Source organism: Notamacropus eugenii, chromosome 3 (assembly GCF_028372415.1).
Source record: "Notamacropus eugenii isolate mMacEug1 chromosome 3, mMacEug1.pri_v2, whole genome shotgun sequence".
Classification (NCBI taxonomy): Eukaryota; Metazoa; Chordata; class Mammalia; order Diprotodontia; family Macropodidae; genus Notamacropus; species Notamacropus eugenii.
In genome coordinates, this window is record NC_092874.1 from 256,658,909 (window position 1) to 256,677,321 (window position 18,413).

The 18,413-nt window shown below is 36.0% G+C and overlaps 1 protein-coding gene across 2 annotated transcripts in view; it reads left to right on the top strand.

The window, feature by feature from the left end:
- Window positions 1–1,778: 1,778 nt before the first annotated feature.
- Window positions 1,779–18,413, top strand: part of NAV3 (neuron navigator 3) — a 1,098,252-nt gene continuing 1,081,617 nt past the window's right edge. For both annotated transcript variants that reach the window (XM_072655445.1, XM_072655444.1), the window contains exon 1: window positions 1,779–2,193. The gene's annotated coding sequence lies outside the window, so the exon portion shown is untranslated. The remainder of the gene's footprint in view (window positions 2,194–18,413) is intronic.

Sequence of the window (18,413 nt, forward strand, 5' to 3'; positions counted from 1 at the left end):
GGTTTCCTTTGTAATTCTATGTATTTCATTTGATGCATTTAAAAATATTATTTGGAAGACTCCATATGCTTCTCAAGACTGCCAAGAGTTCCATAGAAAAAGAAAATGGTTAAGAATCTCCACCTTCAGATGGTTGTCCAAATCTGAAATTCACTGATTCTATGTTCAGGGTGGTCAGGAGTTTGCTAGCGTTCAACAACTGGCTGCTTGGAGGGAAAAGTTTAATCTACAAGTTTAATCACAAGTTTAATCTACATTATTAACACAATGTCTATCAGTTTCTTAACTGATCAATAAAACAATAAATTATCTTGACTTGTAGTATTTGCTTATTTGCAAGGTTCTAGGTGGCTCTAGAACATTATGATCTTCTAGTCACTCCAAATTTCTATTTCCTATTCCTCTGGATAGGGTGTGTGTGTGTGTGTGTGTGTGTGTGTGTGTGTGTGTGTGTGTGTGTGTGTGTGTGAGAGAGAGAGAGAGAGAGAGAGAGACAGAGACAGAGAGAGAGACAGAGACAGAGACAAAGAGACAGAGGAAGAAAGACCAGAGACAGATAAAGAGACAGAGAGAAACAAAGACAGAGACAGAGAGAGAGGCAGAGACAAGAGAGACTAACAGAGAGACAAAGACAAAGACAGAAGGAAAAGCAGAGGGAAAAATACAAAGACAGAAAGAACAAGGACACTTCAATTATTAGATATTTATCCTTTTCATCTTCTTATGGAGTCAGCTAAACTCAAGGAGGGAGATTTTATGTATCTGAGGCAGTACAAAACTTCCACCTTGTGATTTGACCCTGGCTTGGAGAGAGAGTAGTCAGTGGCATTCAAGATTAAGCTGGTCAATACTTTCCTCTACTATTGGTCCCTGGAAGTTTTCTACCCCCTTAGGGAAAGAGAAAGGCAAAAAAGATTCAATTCTACACAAGAACTGAAAGGAGATTAGGAAGGACCATGAGTCAGTGGGACAGTGTGGGAGGTGAATCAGACTTCTCACCAAGTCCCCAAACACATATGTTTCTTTGTGGGAGTCATCAGATTAAATGAACTGATTAAACTCATTCTGTTTGACTAATAGGTAGCAAAGAGAATGCTTTGACCCAAGTTTACAACAATAAGATAATTGGGCTTTGAAAATGGATCTTGACTTGTAGGAGGAAGGGGCAGGAAAAAAGCCTAAGTCTTTACCTTGGGGGGGGTGGGGATGGGGGAGGATATAACACAACTGCATGCGTTTATATTGAAAAGGGGAGGGTAAGTTGGAAAGATTGCTGGAAGAAGCTCAAGTGTACCTTATTTCTGCTCATTGAGACTTGGGCCTTAAAGAAACAAAGAAACAGTGAGTTAGAGGGGAAAAAATTAAAATGATTTATTTGTCTTATACATATTTCCACAAACCAATGTGACTAAATGTCACGCTCTTTGCTTGGAACCCAAAGTCTGTCTAAGATGAGGGGGTGGACTCACTTTGCCTATCCTGAATGAACAAGTCTATATAAGAACACTAATAAAGCTGCTTAAAATAAGTCCTTTACTTGTTGAACATGCTCATCATTGCGTTTTTTCCCCCTTCTCCAACTGGGGTGGGAAATATTGTTTCTTAATTTTCCTGTGTATTGGAAAAGGAGACGGTTATCTGTTTGGACATGCTGATTCTATTATCCCTATAGGAAACTTTGATTTAAGAAAAGTCGCCCTACCCAGCCGGGTAAGTGGGCGAACTACTTGGCTTCTCACTCCAGTCAAAGGGACCTAACCAGTCCTAACGCGCCTGTCTCTTTAAATTCCAGCTGTGCGGCTGGGAAACAGCGCCACTCGCAGCCCAGGACTGGGCTCAGGCTCTTGTGAGATTGTCCTTTCCCTTCCCGGCTCTGGCACCAAGGAGAAGATCTGATCGCCCAGCGGAGTCCTCCGGGGAGGAGGAGAAAAGGGAGAGGGAGGAGGCACGAAAGAAAGAGAGAGGGAACGAGAGAAAGACAGAGGCAGCAAAGGAGAGAGAGAGACCCTGAGATCCCGATCCAGCTCCTACAATCTGCTCCTCCGATCAGTTTCCTTCTGGGTTGCAAGGATGTGGCTTGGATTTTTCCCTTCCTCCTTAAGACGATTTCCATAGTAACCTGCTCAAGTGAGCTCCAGAGCGCAAACCTGAGGATTTTCACCGGGCGCCCCTGCTCAGGATGACATCTGACAGGTAATATTGTTTCCTCCTCCCCGGCCCCCCCACAGCCCCCGCTCCATTTTCCAGCACTTTGCAGTCACTAAAGTTCCCTTTATAGAAATTTACCTGCCCCCCCACCCCACCCCCAAGCCCGGTTCTGCTGCTTCAGGAACGATGCTGCTGGTCCCAGGCTCCTGACGCCGTAGCTCTTCCCCATGCCGTGCCCCACTGGACACCCCCTTTTTGGAGCAAAAACATTTTCATCCACCCCCGCCCCTCTCTTCTCCCCCTTTCCCTCCTCTCCTCTTTTTTTGTGCTCTTTTACTGAGGCAAGTGATGGGGCCGCGGGGAGAAGTCTGGGGGAAGGCGCGGATGGCGAGCGCGGGCTGGAGGAGTGGCGGGTAGCGAGGCGTAGAGGGCGGGGGTCGGCGGCCCGGTGGGCGACTTTGGAGATGCCCAGGGCTGCCACTCGCCATCCGGTGGTGCGGGGCTCTGAGTGCGCTGGGGGGATCCGACGGCTGCTTCGATGCAGCAGCGCGGGCGGGCCAGCTCAGGGCCCTTCAGAGTGGCTGGAGCTGGAGCCCAGACAGGCTGGGAGATGGATGGGTGATGGAGCGCTCCGCTGTGGCACTAGACCGGGGATGTGCTGCTTGAAAGTGTCAATAGAGCTCAGTTTCCCTTCCCACCTCTCCCCCTCCCTCTCCTTCCCCATCCCAGTTACCCCATTTTCTTCTCCATCCTCTTCCTTCTTTTTCCCATCTTCTTTTTCGCTTCTCCCCTCCCCATTCCATTTCTCATCTTCCCTTTCCTTGTTGTTTCTATCTTATTCTCTTCCCATTCTCATTTCTCACCTTCCCATTTCTCTCTTGTTTCTCTCTTCCCCTTTCCTCATTCTAAATTTTCACTTCCCCCTTTCTCTGGGTTTTCTCTCATTTTAGTTTCTCACCGACATTCCTTTCCCTTTCCTTGTTTGCCCCCCCCACTCCCTTTCCTGTGTCCCCCCTTCCCCTATTTCTCCCCATCATTTCTCTTGCCTTTTGTTTGTGGGAGCGTATGTAATGTGTGTGTGTGTGTGTGTGTGTGTGTGTGTGTTTTAATATACCTTTCCTTTTGCTAACGTGGGAAATATTGTGAAACCTACAGCAAAACCATCTTAACCTGGCTGCTTTTCAAATGGGTGCACATCCATCAGTGTATTTGTTTCCAGAGCTTTATTGATTCTCTCTCTCTTTCCTTTCCTCTGTTGGATTCTACACTGCATTCTATGCTGTGCTTCTGGATTTCAAAATAACATGATTCTGCACACAGTCCACTTTTTTGCTCCAAATATTATATGCTTTGTAAGGGCTGCACAGGTTCTAAACCCAAATATGCTATATCTGTTTTTATTTTTCAAGGAAAAATTCTAGTCTTCTTAGTGAGATTTCTCTCTTCAAAATGTTCATATGTCCTTTTCTCTTTTTGACATTTATTTTCCACTGGACTTGACAGAACTGTGTTCTTCCCCTCCCCCTTTTGGGCCATGAAGCCCATACAAGTTCTATTAGTCTAATTGTCTCTCATTTGATCCTAATTCAGCCCTGTGGTTCTGAGTCACTGCAATGAGTTGATGTTAATTAAGGCCCAGAGGCTTCTCAAGGTCCAGGCTTGCTGAAGTGAGAACCTTTCCATAGGAGTGTGGTGAGGGAGAATTTTATCACTATGGTTAAATATCTTAGCTGTGTTAAGCATCTGACTAAATGCAGACTTCAGGTGCTGAAGATCTGAAATGAGATTGAAACCTATCGGTTTGTTTCTTTGCCTGGGCATAGATGTTATATATTACCCAGATCTAGGTATTTCTGAGTAAATCCTACATCTCAAAATTGACTGGCTCTACAATGAAACATTTTGCCTGGTTTCTTTTAATTTTGCAACTATTCTTAATTATGATTATTGTAACAAAAAAAATATGAAAACATAGGATGCATCCTAGGAGGTTGGGGGTGGAAGATGGAAGATGACTTCTCACCCAGATATAAATTCATGATTTTGTTTTTGTCTCTCAAAAATACAGTTGTTATGTTCTCAAGTTTCCTTGGGACCATGATATTTCATAAGCAGGAACTATCCAGATCAATGATTCTTCCAACTTTGCTATAAGATTATACACAGTTTGCATAAAACCAGCATTCCTATGTTAGGAGATTTCCTTTCACTACATTCCTTTGTCTGCACATTTGTTTTTAAAAATTCATCCATTATGATCAGTTCAAGGATATCAGAGTAGAGAGTGGATAAAGAAATGAGGAATTATGGAGAAAATATTCAAGAGTCAAGTTGTGACCATTAATTGTTTATGAACCAGAAAAAGAAGCTGTGAGTTCTGAGATGTTTTATTTTCTTAGCTCTCTACGTAATTCTTTTGATACCAGGACTCATATGTAGAAGACTTAGTGGAAGACTTGCGGAAGATTTCCGGTCCTGTTTGGCAAAGTGAAGGCTAGTTTGCAGATGGACGGAGTCCTTACTAAGCTAGACAGGAAGAATCCTTTTGCATTTTTCCTCCTACAAGCAAAATCCAGGAAGCATTTTTTTCCTTCTCCTGTCCTAATGAACACACCGAAGTGACAACCCTATATTACTCTTTTTCTTGGCCTCTGGTCGAGGATTTCCTGGGTCAGAGGAAAAAGGAGGGTCAGCTTTATCTTGACTTGGAATTTAAACTATTCTAATGGATTATTAGAGGTTCATGTAAACAAACTAGAAGTTATAGGTACCTAAGTATAATGCCACAGAATTCCCATTTATCCTGTTTCATATTAATGATGTCATACCCTGATGGCCATTTGATATTTCAAGGGGACTGCATTCTTTTCTGTGAAGGATACTGTGGAGAACCTGTTTTGATTAAACTCTTATAATCTGATGTTAAAAAAGGTGTATTACATTAGAGACATGAAATAAATATGTCTCTGATCTCATCCACACATTAATCAATGAACAAACTGCTGCTTGCAGGACTTATCTGTACTGTTTGTGCAACATAATAAAACTCTCAAATTGACCTACCTAGAATTTATCTTAATTGAGAAGAAATTACTATTTTTTTCACCTGATAGTCTAATAGAGTTTATGTTGTTGAACATATCCAGTTGTACTGTGGGTTGTCGTTCTCTCAAATTGCCCAATGGGCTGCAGGTAGAACCCTCTTTGAAACCCATTATGATATGGAGTGGTCATACTGGGCTGCAATTTACCTGGACATTGGTTCAGAATTTAACAGGTTTTGGGATCTTTCAGGGGACTTGATGAAAAAAGAGTGAACCTACTGAACTTTTAAAATAGTTGGTGGTTGATGTTTTGACTCTAGGGAGATTTTGGCGTATTCTGTGAGAGCAATGATTCCCAGCCCCAGCTCTTCAATATTCCATGGCATCTACAGTTACCTCAGGGATGCTATAAAATGATAAAAATTAACCATATTTTAAAAATGTTTCCAAAAATATGTGTGCAGGTGGGGTGGGAGAGTTAAAGAAGTCCAATGTCACAAACTCAAGCTTAAAACCTGGCCAAAATCCAGAGAAGTTGGAATTCATTGCTCTGACCTGTAAAAGTTGGAGTCATTTCTGTTACCTGGATTGTTTCTCTCTCACTCACAATTAACTTCTATTAGCTTTATTTATCTGAAGAGTGGACATATCTTTCTTCCCTTCTCTAGCCTATCTCACAGTGTTGTTGAGAATTAAGCATTATGGCACAGTAATAAAAACCAACTTAAGAGTCGAAAAGGTTGGGGTTCAAATCCCAACATAGAAATTTACAAGTTGCATGACCTTGAACAAGTCACTTAATTTCTCCTGGTCTTAATTTTCTTCCCTGCAAAATAGGGATAATGATACTGGCATAATAAGAGACAATATGGTGGAGTGGGTAGAGTTGGCCTTGCAGTAAAACCTGGTCCACTTCCTCCTCTGATATATCTGTGTTAAGTCTTGTACCAGAGCTCCAAGAAACTCTCTAAGGTAGTAATTGTCTTTGGGAGTCTGTGGATAGGTTTGGGGGGGTCTCGTGTTTTTAAAATATTAACTGGATTTCAGCGTAACAAGTTTTCTTCAGTCTATATAGTTTACTTAATTCATTTAAAATGCCGTTCTTAGAAGGCATCCATAGATTTCACCCAAGTGCAAAAGGGGTCCGTCACACACACACATGCACGCTCAGAGAACCTCTGTTCTAAGTTGATAAACTGCATACCATTTCTGTCTGCTTTGGTAAGGAATTTGCTTTAACAAGAGTTTTCTCATGCCGGTTGTTTCCCAGGTTCAGACTCTCCTTGCTCCAAACAAAACATCAAAGCAGACAACAAAACTAAGTAAAGAGATGAAACAAAAAATTCACATGTAGAATTTAAAACAACTAATACAACAATATAGTTTTGAGAGAAGAGAAAGATTGACCTGAGAAGAGGAACGTGTTCTTGATGAATGATAATGGCCCATACACATTATAGAATATATCTTTCCAGTAGACTGTTCTATACACAGTGGGTGTTTACTAAGTTATTCTTTGGAATTCTGCTAGCAGACCTCATCATTTTTCTTGTATCACGGAAAGGTAGAGTGATTATTTCCCAGCCCTCCTCTCTTTATATATTTCAAAAAGCCATGACTTTTTCTATTTTTAAAATGAATTATTTAGATTGATAGTCTAGTATAACATCTCTGATATTTTACTTTTCCGTACATCATCATACTTTTCTCTTCCATATGAAGGTTCAAATGAGGCAGAATACTAGCATTTATCTGAATTAAAAAATTTAATTAAGACCGTGTCACCCTATGCCCTTATGATGAAACCATGTATATACTTTTTAGAAAAGCAACTGTAAAGCATGCTTCTAGTATTTCGAATTGTATGTAATTTTGAATGTCTCTCTTAGGGCTAAAGAGCCCATGATCTCTAAGAGAAAGTATGAGGGCCAAACTATTTTAGTGATAAATTTAATATAATCCAATGCAAAATAACTTTTACACCAATGACAACTCTTTGGAAGAAGGAATTTGCTGAATACATAAATATTCAAGTATCCCAATCAAGGGATAAATTCTGCTTTATTTTTAGGAAACTAGCACTTGAGGATTTCAAGACTTGGAAGCTAGAGACACTGTGGATGATGGAAAGTGAAAGACTGAGGAAAGATAAATGGTTAAGGACTAATTGATAAAAAACAAAGTTAAGCTAGGAAGATGTGTAACTTGTACCTACATGCAATATTTCTTTAAATCTTGCTCTCTATTGTGTTGTCTATTTCTTAAAATTAAATTTATGTTATTAAAATAAAATTACACTTTTTGTAAAAGATTTATGGGAGCATAGTGATTCTTTTTCTGTTTTTACTAGAACCAGACTTATAAGTTTCATAGAAACACCACAATTCACTCAGTATCTCTTTTTTCCTCTTCCCCCCATGTAACTTATTGGTTATCTATGTCATAACTAAGCCACTCTCATTTTCTAGCTCACCTAGAAAGATACTCTTTGTAGGTCCTGGCTTACAAATTCATCCCTGTTAAAGAAAGCAAATTCACGCCCTTTATAATAGGAAGGATGAGAGCAGGAGGTAGGGGTAGGGGACTCTGGAAAGTTTCCTTATTTATCAATTCACTGAAATGGAATTGGGGATTTTTGTATGTCCTGTAATTACAGTTTGTATGAAAATATACTCGTTACTTAGTTGATTTGACCCTTCAGCAAAGTGGCACATGGTAAAATGTTTCCTCTTAATCCTTGAAGTTCAGAACTCTTCCTCTAAGACTGTGGGTTTAATGTAGGAAAAGCTCCATTAGTTATATTTTTGTCCCAGTTCCCTGCTTCTCCTTCATAAACCCAAAGTTGGAATATGAATTACAATACCTGACTTGCTCAAAATCTGGAAAGCTGTGCCACATTTACTTTCTCTAGTTTCAAACTTTAAATAATGAATAGATGGTTGAGAGATAGGAACACGATATTTGTCTGCTCTCGTCTTCCAATTCCCCAGAGCAGCTTATATTAAACCCTTTTTATATGTAGCATCAAGATTATCCATCTTTTTTTCCATTCAAAAATTTTAAAGTCTAAATCAGGATTAGGTACATTGGTAATAAAATACTTCAGAACAAAAATAGTTTTAGAATTATAGTAGCATTTATTCTAAAGCTTCACCTTGCTGCTAGGATTCTAATATAATCCCCAAAGTGACAGGCTATACCGATGGAGTTTAAGATTAATTCACTTGTGGAGGTACTTGAAAAAAGTTTGGGTGATGAAAAAAGTTCATTCTAGTTAAGGATGAAATGAGATAATTGAAATTCATTTACTTCTTGCTTTTTGAGATTGTATATCAAGAGTCTGATTGTACAATCAACTACCTTTTCATCTGCAGTTATAAAATAAGGGCATTGAGTCATATCATCTTTAAGGCCCCTTCCATCTCAAGTACTGTGTGATTTCTATTAGTATAGTAGTTTTAATTCACTCCATTTGTGTGCTTCTCAGATAACAATACTTAAAAAGCAAAAAAATTCATTGTATGCTAGCTCTGAACCAAACTGAGCATTAGCTGGATAGGCATTGGTTTTGTGATTTCATTATTATAGAGAACTCCCTCAATTTATGATTTTGAATATTAATGTATTTTTGGTTCATAACTTCAGGATCTTGAAAGGTTCAGTCATCATTATGAAGATCAGGTTAAGTATCAATTAGTAGATTTCTGTTTGATAATGTGAGATAATTCCATTTTTACTGTGGTGAATAGCTCCTCTGGCACCACTGAATGACAGTTGTAACTATGACAGTGGGAAGTACTTGCCATAATAAGACTGATATAGAGGCTAGTACAGAGTGATTTTACTGTCTCTCCTTTTCCCCAAATGCTTGAATGAGTCTAAGCACAATCAATTGAGGATATGAACCCTGGAGAAGACGAGGAAGACAAACTAGCACAATGAGACAGAAGGGCAAGAATAAATTGATGGTTGGGGTACCCAAGGCCAAAGGAAACTGATAGCGGGATGTTTAAGTTATGTTGCAACAGACATAAGTTATGCGTGTGTGTGTGTGTGTGTGTGTGTGTGTGTGTGTGTGTTTTGGAGGAAACAGAATGAGAAAAGAATTTAGAACTATATATGTAGGGCTCATTAAGAACAAATTTCTCCTTTCCTGATTATCTTGGGCAATCAAGTTAGTTTCCTTTGGTTAAGTTGCTTTGGTATGCAGTCCTTGGGGTCTCAGTCTAGGAAGAATGTACTGGGCAGATTTATTTTCCAAAGGAAAATGTCGCTCATTGAATTGGAACGCTACTCTGTCCTCCAGTGACAGGAACAATTTTTTTAAAATTTTGGCACACCTTCATGGTTGAAACCTATGATAGATTTTTAACAATGAAGTCCCTCCAAGAAGTGAACTGTAGTTTACCTGTAGTGCATAAAAAAACTTCCCATAAAAATTTCTAAATAGTTTGCATCCTGGTTGCTTTAGAAACTTCATTTTCTCTGTGCCATACTCTAATTCAGTTAAGATTACTTAAAGTGCACTGATTGTAACTTCCTTAAATTGAAGGGATAACTATCAGTTGTTTCATATGACTTTACTTTTAGAATTAGATTTGGGGTGGGGGGGCGGAGGAAAGGGAAAGAAAAGGGAAAGGAACTGAGGGAGCCTGAGTTTTTTGGCCATTTGGATTGGATTCATTGTAAAGTTGTATTTTTGCTTGACGTGGAAAGCAATAGGTTCAAATTCCTTGGCATGTGGGCTTGTATTGTCTGGATGTCTCTGTTTTGCCCATTCATCTAAGAACATTTTATAGATCCAAAGATGAACAAAAAGGAAAACTATGCAAATCATAGTATAGAAAAACTAAAAAATGTGAACTAGAAAATCAACACTTACACATTTCTTTACAGAAAACAGATATTGTGTATGAAATAATGAATCTGCTACATACAATTTATTCCTTTTAATATATATTACATTTTACATGGTAGTGCCGGCATTGCCCCTCCCCCCCCCCCAATTTCTATCCTTTCAACTTCTTTAGAAAATGCACCATTGATGCCCTGTTCTTCTTTTCCTTTTTTTTTTTCCTATCATCGTCAATCACTCTTCCTCTTCACCCCACCCTCCACTCTGATTTGTAACAGAAATATTGTTAGGCAAAACAGATTTTTGTTGTAATGATTTTGGTTGGAAATGTATGTCTCAGTCTTCATCTATAGTCTACCTCTCCAGCCACAAGTGGGAGGAATCTTTCAGCATAAGTCTTTTGATTGATCATTGATTCATCAGCTTCTTAAGTCTTTCAGTCATTTTCCTTTACAATACTGTGGTATTTGTACATATAATTCTCTTGATTCTGCTGGCTTCATTTCACATTAATTCATGCAGATCTTTCTAAGTTTTTTTGAATCTTTTATTTTTATGGCACAATTATATTGCTGTAATACAGTTTGTTCAGTCATTCCCCAATTGATGGACACCCTGCACCCCACCCAGTTTCCAGTTCTTCACTACAACTGAGTGCTATTATGAATATTTTTGTAGACATGAGTCCTTTTCCTCTTATTTTTTATTTCCTCTTTATTACTTGGTTATGAGAGGGCAAATATATATCTACTAGTAATACTATAGTATCAAAGGGTATGTACAGTATAATTTAGTGACTTGCTGGTAGAGTTCCTAAATTACTTTCCATAATGGTTGGCCCAATTCATAGCTCCATCAGTGTCCCACAGTTATTTTGTTTCCTTTGCCAATTCATTGGATGTGAGGTGGAACTTCAAAGTTGATTTAATTTATTAACTTTAAAATTAAATTTTGTTTTACTTTTAAAGAAAGCCTGTTATCTCTCATCCAATCTCCCCTCCCACCCACCCATTGAGAAAGCAAGAAAAACTAAACTTCTGTTATTATATCATTGCCAAATCATGCACAATTGATTCCTACCCAATCATTTAATTCTTCTTTATTTCTTTTAAAAAATGGATTGTGATTGTATTCATATAATTCCCTGGTAAAGGGATTTCTGTTATAAAGACAGATTGTCGAGAAAAACAAATTACTCCACTGACTATGTTAATTATATATAAATATGTATATGTGTCTCAAACTGCTATCTGAGTCCATCCATTTCTTTTATTAGTAAGTTGGAAGATTTTTTCCCCATATGGTTGTTGACAGTTTAGACTTTTTTTTTCCCCTTGAAAACTGCTTGTTTATGTCATTTGACCAGTTCCCTTTTGGGGAATAACTGTTGTCCTTATAAATTTATGTCCTGAATATTAAACTATTATCAGGAAATTTGCTGCAACATTTTTTTTCCAATAAACTATTTTCCTTCTAATTCTAACTACATTTTGTTTCTAAAGAAACAAAAATGCTTTCAATTTAGAGTAATGAAAAATTTCTAAAGTTATGAAAAATTTTCTTCCAGTCTCTTTTTATTTATGATGTAATCTTTTTATGTGTAGATCATATATCCATTGAGAGCTTAATGTGGTATATGGCAAGAGCTATTGGTCTATATATACTTACTTTGTCCCAGAATACTTTCTAATTTTCTCATTTTTTAAAAATCAAATAGTGAGTCCTAACCCCAGTAGTTTGTGTTCTTAGATTTGTAGAACACTACTACTATGTTCAATTGATTCTGGATCTTGTGTACATGTTTTGTTTTGTTTTTTTTCTATTGGTCAACTCATATTTTTTTAACTAGTAGAAATCGTTATGATAATTACTACTTTATAGTATCATTTGAGATCTGATACTCTAGGCCTCTTTTTTCCTACTTTTTTCATCATTTTTCTTGAGATTTTTCACCTTTTGTTATCCCAGATTAATTTTATTATAATTTAATCTAGTTTTATAAAATGATCTTTTGGTCAAGCACTAAATTGACAAATCAATTTAGATAACGTTTTCATTTTACCATGATAGCATTGCCAAATTATCAACAACTGATTCCTATCCAATTGTTTAAGTCTTCCTTATTTCTTTTAAAGCGGTTTGTAATTGTATTCATATAATTTCTTGATAAAGGGATTTCTCTCTTTGTGTATGTGTATACATACACACATATCAATGTGTATGTATATAATATATGTATTTCACATATTCAGTAATTTCGAATGGGATCTTTTCTTCTGTATTTCATATTAGATTTTTGTGGCAATGAGCAGAAAGGTCAATGATATTTGTGAATTTATTTTTTATCCTGCTATTTTAATGAAGTTTTAAATTCTATTTTAGTTGACTTTCTAGGGTTTGCTAAGTAAATTATCATATCACCTCTAAAAAGTGTTATCTGCTTCTTCTTTGCCCATGATTTTCCCCTTGTTTTCTTGCTTAGTTTTTGTTGCTCTTTCAGGAACTATATCAATATCTATCATCTATTGTCAGTCTATCGATCTATCTATATCATAAATGTATCAAATCGTAGTAATCACAATGGGCATCCTGAACTTATCCCTGATCTTATTGGAAAGATTTTAATGTTTCTCCCATTATTAATGACACTTTTGGTTCTAGATTAAAAAAAATTTATCATGATAAGAAAAGGTTCATTTTGTCTTATGTTTTCTAGTGTTTTTTTTTAATATACACAGCAGTGTTGTAATTTTTGGTAGTTTTTTAATGCATCTGTTGATAGAATCCTTTGATGTTTTATTGTTATTAATGTGTTCTATTATGTTTAGGGTTTTCTTAGTGTTGAACCATCATTGCATTCCTGGTGTAAAACTGACTGATCATAGTATATAATCTTTTCAATAACTTGTTGTGGCCTCTTTGCTACAATTTCAGGCAATATTTTTTCATCAATATCCATTACAAAATTTGTCTTTAGGTTTATTTTTCTGACTCTTCTCCCTTAGTTTAAGTTTCAGGACCATATTTGTTTTATAGAAATTATTGTATAACGTCATATTTCTATGTTTTGCAAAACAAATTTTGCAAAGGTTGAAATTTTTTGATAGAATTCATACATAAATTTATTTGGTTTTTTTGGAGTTACTTATGGCTTATTCAGTTTCTTTCTCTGAGATCAAGTTATTAAAATTTGTTTACATTTATCTAAATATTCATCCATTTCATTTAAATAATATCTTTACTGAAATATAACTAGGCAAAATAATTTCTAATACTCTTTTTAAAGTTCTTTTCATCTTTGATATTGGCAACTTCATTGTATTTCATTTTTTCCAGATTAGATAAAAGTTTATTTATTCTATTAGTTTTTTTTTTAAAAATTAGTTCTTGGTTTTATTTATCATTTTTAATCATTTTATTGTTTTCTTTCATGATGCTCAGAATTCCTATTTTATGTGTAGATGGAAGTTTGTGTTTTGTGGCTTTCCTCATGTTGATAAAATTGCTTAGAAATATATAATTTTCCTTCAGCTCTGCTTTGGCTCGATCTCAAAAATTTCCATATGGTTTTATTGTTGTAATTTAGTGTAATTGTCTATTGTGTCTATGAAATATTCTTTAACTCACAAATAGTTTAGGATCAAATTATTGTTTCCATTTAAATTTGAATTGTTTATTCGGAGGCTTATTTTTGTTGTATTTTGGTTTGAAAAGATTGTTGGATTTTTTTATCTTGGTTTTTGAGGGTCTTTTTTTGTCCTAGCATATGGTTAATATTTTTAAAGGTGTCATGCATTACTGAGAATTTGTATATTTCTTTCTTTTCTCATTGAGTAATCACCACAGAGATATAATATCGAACTTCAAAAAAAAAAAAAACTATTACCTTTTTTCTTACTGATCTTTTTGTTAGATTTGTCCAGGTCTGATAGGGGCATGTTGCCTTTTCCTACTATTTTCTTCTGTTATTCCATTGACTTTTACTTCAAGTACTCAGATGCTAGGATTAGTGAATTTCTCTCTCTCTCTCTCTCTCTCTCTCTCTCTCTCTCTCTCTCTCCCTCCCTCCCTCCCTCACTCCCTCCCTCCCTCCCTCCATCTCCCTCCCTCCCTCCCTCTCTCTCTCTCTCTCTCTCTTTCTCTCTCTCTCTCTCTCTCTCTGTCTCTGTCTCTCTCTGTCTGTTTCTGTGTGTGTATGCATATTTATAAATACAGTGCCAGTGCTTAGTAAATGTTGATTGATTGAAGTATTGATATTATTCGTTATTTATGGCTTCTTTACATTTCCATAATATTAGTTATGTCTGTTTTTGCTTTTGCTTTGTTTTGGATTATCGTGGATGTTCTTGCTTTTAAAAAAAATTTGCTGAAGCATGATACATTTTGCTCTACTATTTTGACAGCATTAGTCTTTGTTTCATGTGTACTTGTAAACATTACATTGTTGGATTTTGTTTTTCTGTTTTGTTAGCCTTTTCTGTTGGAGTGAGTTCATCCTGTTCTCATTCATGACTATCATTGTTAATAAAACAAAAATAATAAATAAAAATTAAACCAAATCCTCTTATACTTCTTTGTTGTTCTCTCTCAGAAACCCCTTTACAAAGAAAAATGATGTATGTGTGTGTGTGTGTGTGTGTGTGTGTGTGTGTGTGTGTGTGTGTGTGTGTAGAAAAAGGACTCTGATCATCATGAGTAATCTGCAATTGAAATAGTCTGCCTTTACTTCTCTGTGCTGCTCTTTGCACCAAAGTCAAATTCTAATTTCTATTTCTTATATTTTTCTATATTTTAAATTCCTTTTTATGATTAACCAATGAAATTAAAGGTGGCTTTTTTTGCTTATAATTTCAGTTTTTCTTACTCTACTCTTAATTATAATCCATTTTCCATTTCCTTTTCCTCATATGTACTCCTAGATACATGATAGGAAACTGTGTGTGTGTGTGTGTGTATTCAATCCTCATTTGTCTGATTTATCTCTTCTTCCATGTTTGCATATTCTTATTTTGACAGCCCTTTTATACAAAATATTAAGTTCTCTCTTCTTTCTTGTTTTTTCTCTAGTATATTTCTTCCCTCCACCTTAGCTCCTCTTCTTAAAATCAGCCCAACAGGACAAAAAGCAAACAAACAAACAATGTCCTACACTTGTTTTACTAAATTCTCTTTATGCCCCTTAAAGACCTTAAGATTTTGATGGGACACTTGCCTACTACCCTACTTAGAATTTAAGCGTTTGTTCATCATTTACTCCCTTACAAATATGTTTGCACTTACCTTATGTTTCTCTTGACTCTTATATTTCCTTCTCAAAGTTTTTATTTAGTTCTTTATTTTTTATCATATATTATTCAAAATCTATTATATTAAAAATACTTCTGAATAAATGCTAGACTTTTCAGGATAAGTTGTTTTTGATTGTAAACCTTTATCTTTTCCCTTTTAGAATATTGTATTCCAAGATTTTCTCTTTTAGTAGGAGTTGCTGCCAAGTTATGTGTGACCCTGACTGTGGTTTCTTGGTACTTATTCTTTCTGACTTCTTGGAGCAATTTTTCTTTGATTTGGAAGCTTTGGGTTTTGACCTACAAAATTTCCTGGTTATTTCAGTACGAGGTTTCTTTAAGGAGGGTGATTGGTGGATTCATTCTATTTAACTTCTCCTTTGTATCTAATAGATCTGGGCAGTTTTCATTTGTGATTTAATGAAGTATGGAATCCAGGTTTTATGTTTGGTCATGGTTTTCAAGAAGTCCAATGATTTTTAAATTGTCTCTCTTTGCTCTATTTTTGAAGTGAATTGCTTTTGATAACTAAATGTCTAAGATTTTCTTCTACTTTTGACTTTGTTATAAAAGTTTTTGTCTTACGGGGTGATTGAATTATATATGCTTCATTCTACTTTTTTCTAGAAGTCTACTACTTTAGTAAGAATTTCCTTCTGTTCTAAGCATTTTATTTTCTTATCATTTTTTTCCTTATTAAACACTCATTTCATTTTTTAAAAAAATTCTTTACTTGATTTCTTCCAGTAACCCTTGTTATAGTGGCCAAGCCATTTTTTCTCCCTAAAATTCTGTTTGCAGTTTTTATCGGGTTACATTTTTCTTCTATGCTTACCTCCTGGGTCTTTCCTGAACCATGGTATTTGGTATTTTCTTCCATTTTTCTCGTTTCCAAACTCAGTTCTTGATTTTGGATTTTGTACTGTCTGCTCCATTCTGACACTCTTGAATATGCTGGAGAGGCCTTATTTGATCCTGCTGCCATGATCTAGATGGAGTACCTGGTATTAAGTCCCACCTACTGCCTCAGTTCCTGACTTATATCTTTGTCTCCTGGTGGACCAACGTAGGATCTGGCCTTGGATGATTTCTTTCTCCTTCTGTTTGCATGATGCTCAGTCAGAAGCTGGTTCTGTGCTGTGCCATGACCCTAATAGTTCTTCAACCCCTAGACTTCCCCCTTCACAGGTGAATATTAGAAATTCCAGTGGTCTTAAGCCTCCTGTGCATCCCTGTTGGCACAGGTGTCCAGGTTCTGAATTGTCTCTTTCATTTACCTTGACTTAGTGCTCAGAGGAATTCATAAGTAGGCCCTATATACTTGGAAATTGATCTGCTGGGGTTGTTTTGTTCTTTGCTTGTGTCCTAATAGACTGTGAGTGGGGCTTTGATTCAGGTACCTGGATTTTGAAACCTTTGTTTACATCTTGTTCTTCGAGTCATTTTATGGGAATTTGAGCTGGTTCTCCTCCTCTTTTCACCTTCACTAGCTTGCTGCCAGGTTACTAGAATTTTTATAGGTTTCTGTAATATAGTCTTCTACAAATAGCCACAGCTTCTGTATTGATCTGCGTTCTCTATTGGTTTCCTTCATCTATGTCTCCACCAGCCTTCACCAACTTAAGGGAGTTCCATATACAAATGAAATCATAGATCTAGTCCTTATCCTTACAGATACTATAGACTCAGTCTAGCCAAACTTGCTCTTTCCAAGAGCTTCATAGATGGAAACTAGTGGGAAGCTGACAAATGGTTTGGAAAGAGAACCCATCTGTTGGCATATTGCCAGTGATATTTTTTAAATCCTTGATTTAAAAAAAAATTGTGAACGTACTTTGTTCAAGTTATGTTTTGGTTTGGAGTATAAGGTTTTTCCTCTCTGATGCTTTAGGTTAGAAAGCTAATTAAACTTTTGCCCCCAGAGAATTTTTTGTTTTAGAATCAAGATTCTCTTGGTATGAGATGACTTGATAGCTTTCACTGATTCATACCAGTATCATGTTCACTTGGGAATTGAAATTGATTCTTTTTGTTCTTTTTCATATATGTTTGCCCTTTGAAGCATCATCTGGGACTATTCTATAAACCAGTGAACAGCTGTTCAGAAATTCCTTTTTTAGGGCCACATAAGTGACTTCATCAAGAACTGAAGGATAGATTGTAGAAAACTGAAAACAAATAAATTAATAAAAAAAGAACTGAAAGATAAAATTCATGAACTAACCACTTCATAAACACAATGTATACATATATTATATATATATATGTATACATATATATACATATATTAGAAGCTAACATGCAGCTAAGAAACAGTATTGAATGTGATGGTAAAGAACAAAAGTAAGATTTTTCTGTTTTGATTGGACAGACAAATTTTTAAAAATCAGATATCATTCAATTTCTAGAAGAAAAGAATGTGCTTCAGATATGTTTAGATCTTGGAGACAATTCAATAACTTTGGTTTGCTCAGCTTAAGCTTTATATTACATATTTTTTCTTTCATTAAGAATTAATCTTTTCAGTGTTTAGTTTTCAAAGTTTTACAAATTCAAAATAGTGGCACTTAGTTGGTCTACGAGGTGTTGTAAGCAGTTATCCACTCAACACTTGAGTACAAGGTACTCCCTTAACCTCAGTTTCCTCATCTATAAAATGGGAATAATAGTCCTTCCAGTGTTGTTGCCATGATGAAATAAGATAACATCTGCAAAGTGCTTTTCAAATTAAAAAAAAAACATTACATATTGTTATTACCCATGTCATAAAAGGAATGTATAAATATTGAACTGTTATCAAGGTTTACATGCCATTTTTTTTCACAAAACCTCTTTTAGCTCATAAGTATTATATAAGTTTTGTAAGTTTTGCCAAGTTACATTCTTCTACATATACATGTGATTCCACACTTTCCCGTCTTCTCCCTCTACCATCTCTACTCTGTCACTTCAATCTTTCCTTATCTACTGACTGCTTCCTTATAGTCTATAAATGTGATCATGTCTTCTCCATCTTTAAAAAATCCCTCCTTTGATCCATGCATCCATTACTACTAGCAATCATCCCATATCTCTTCT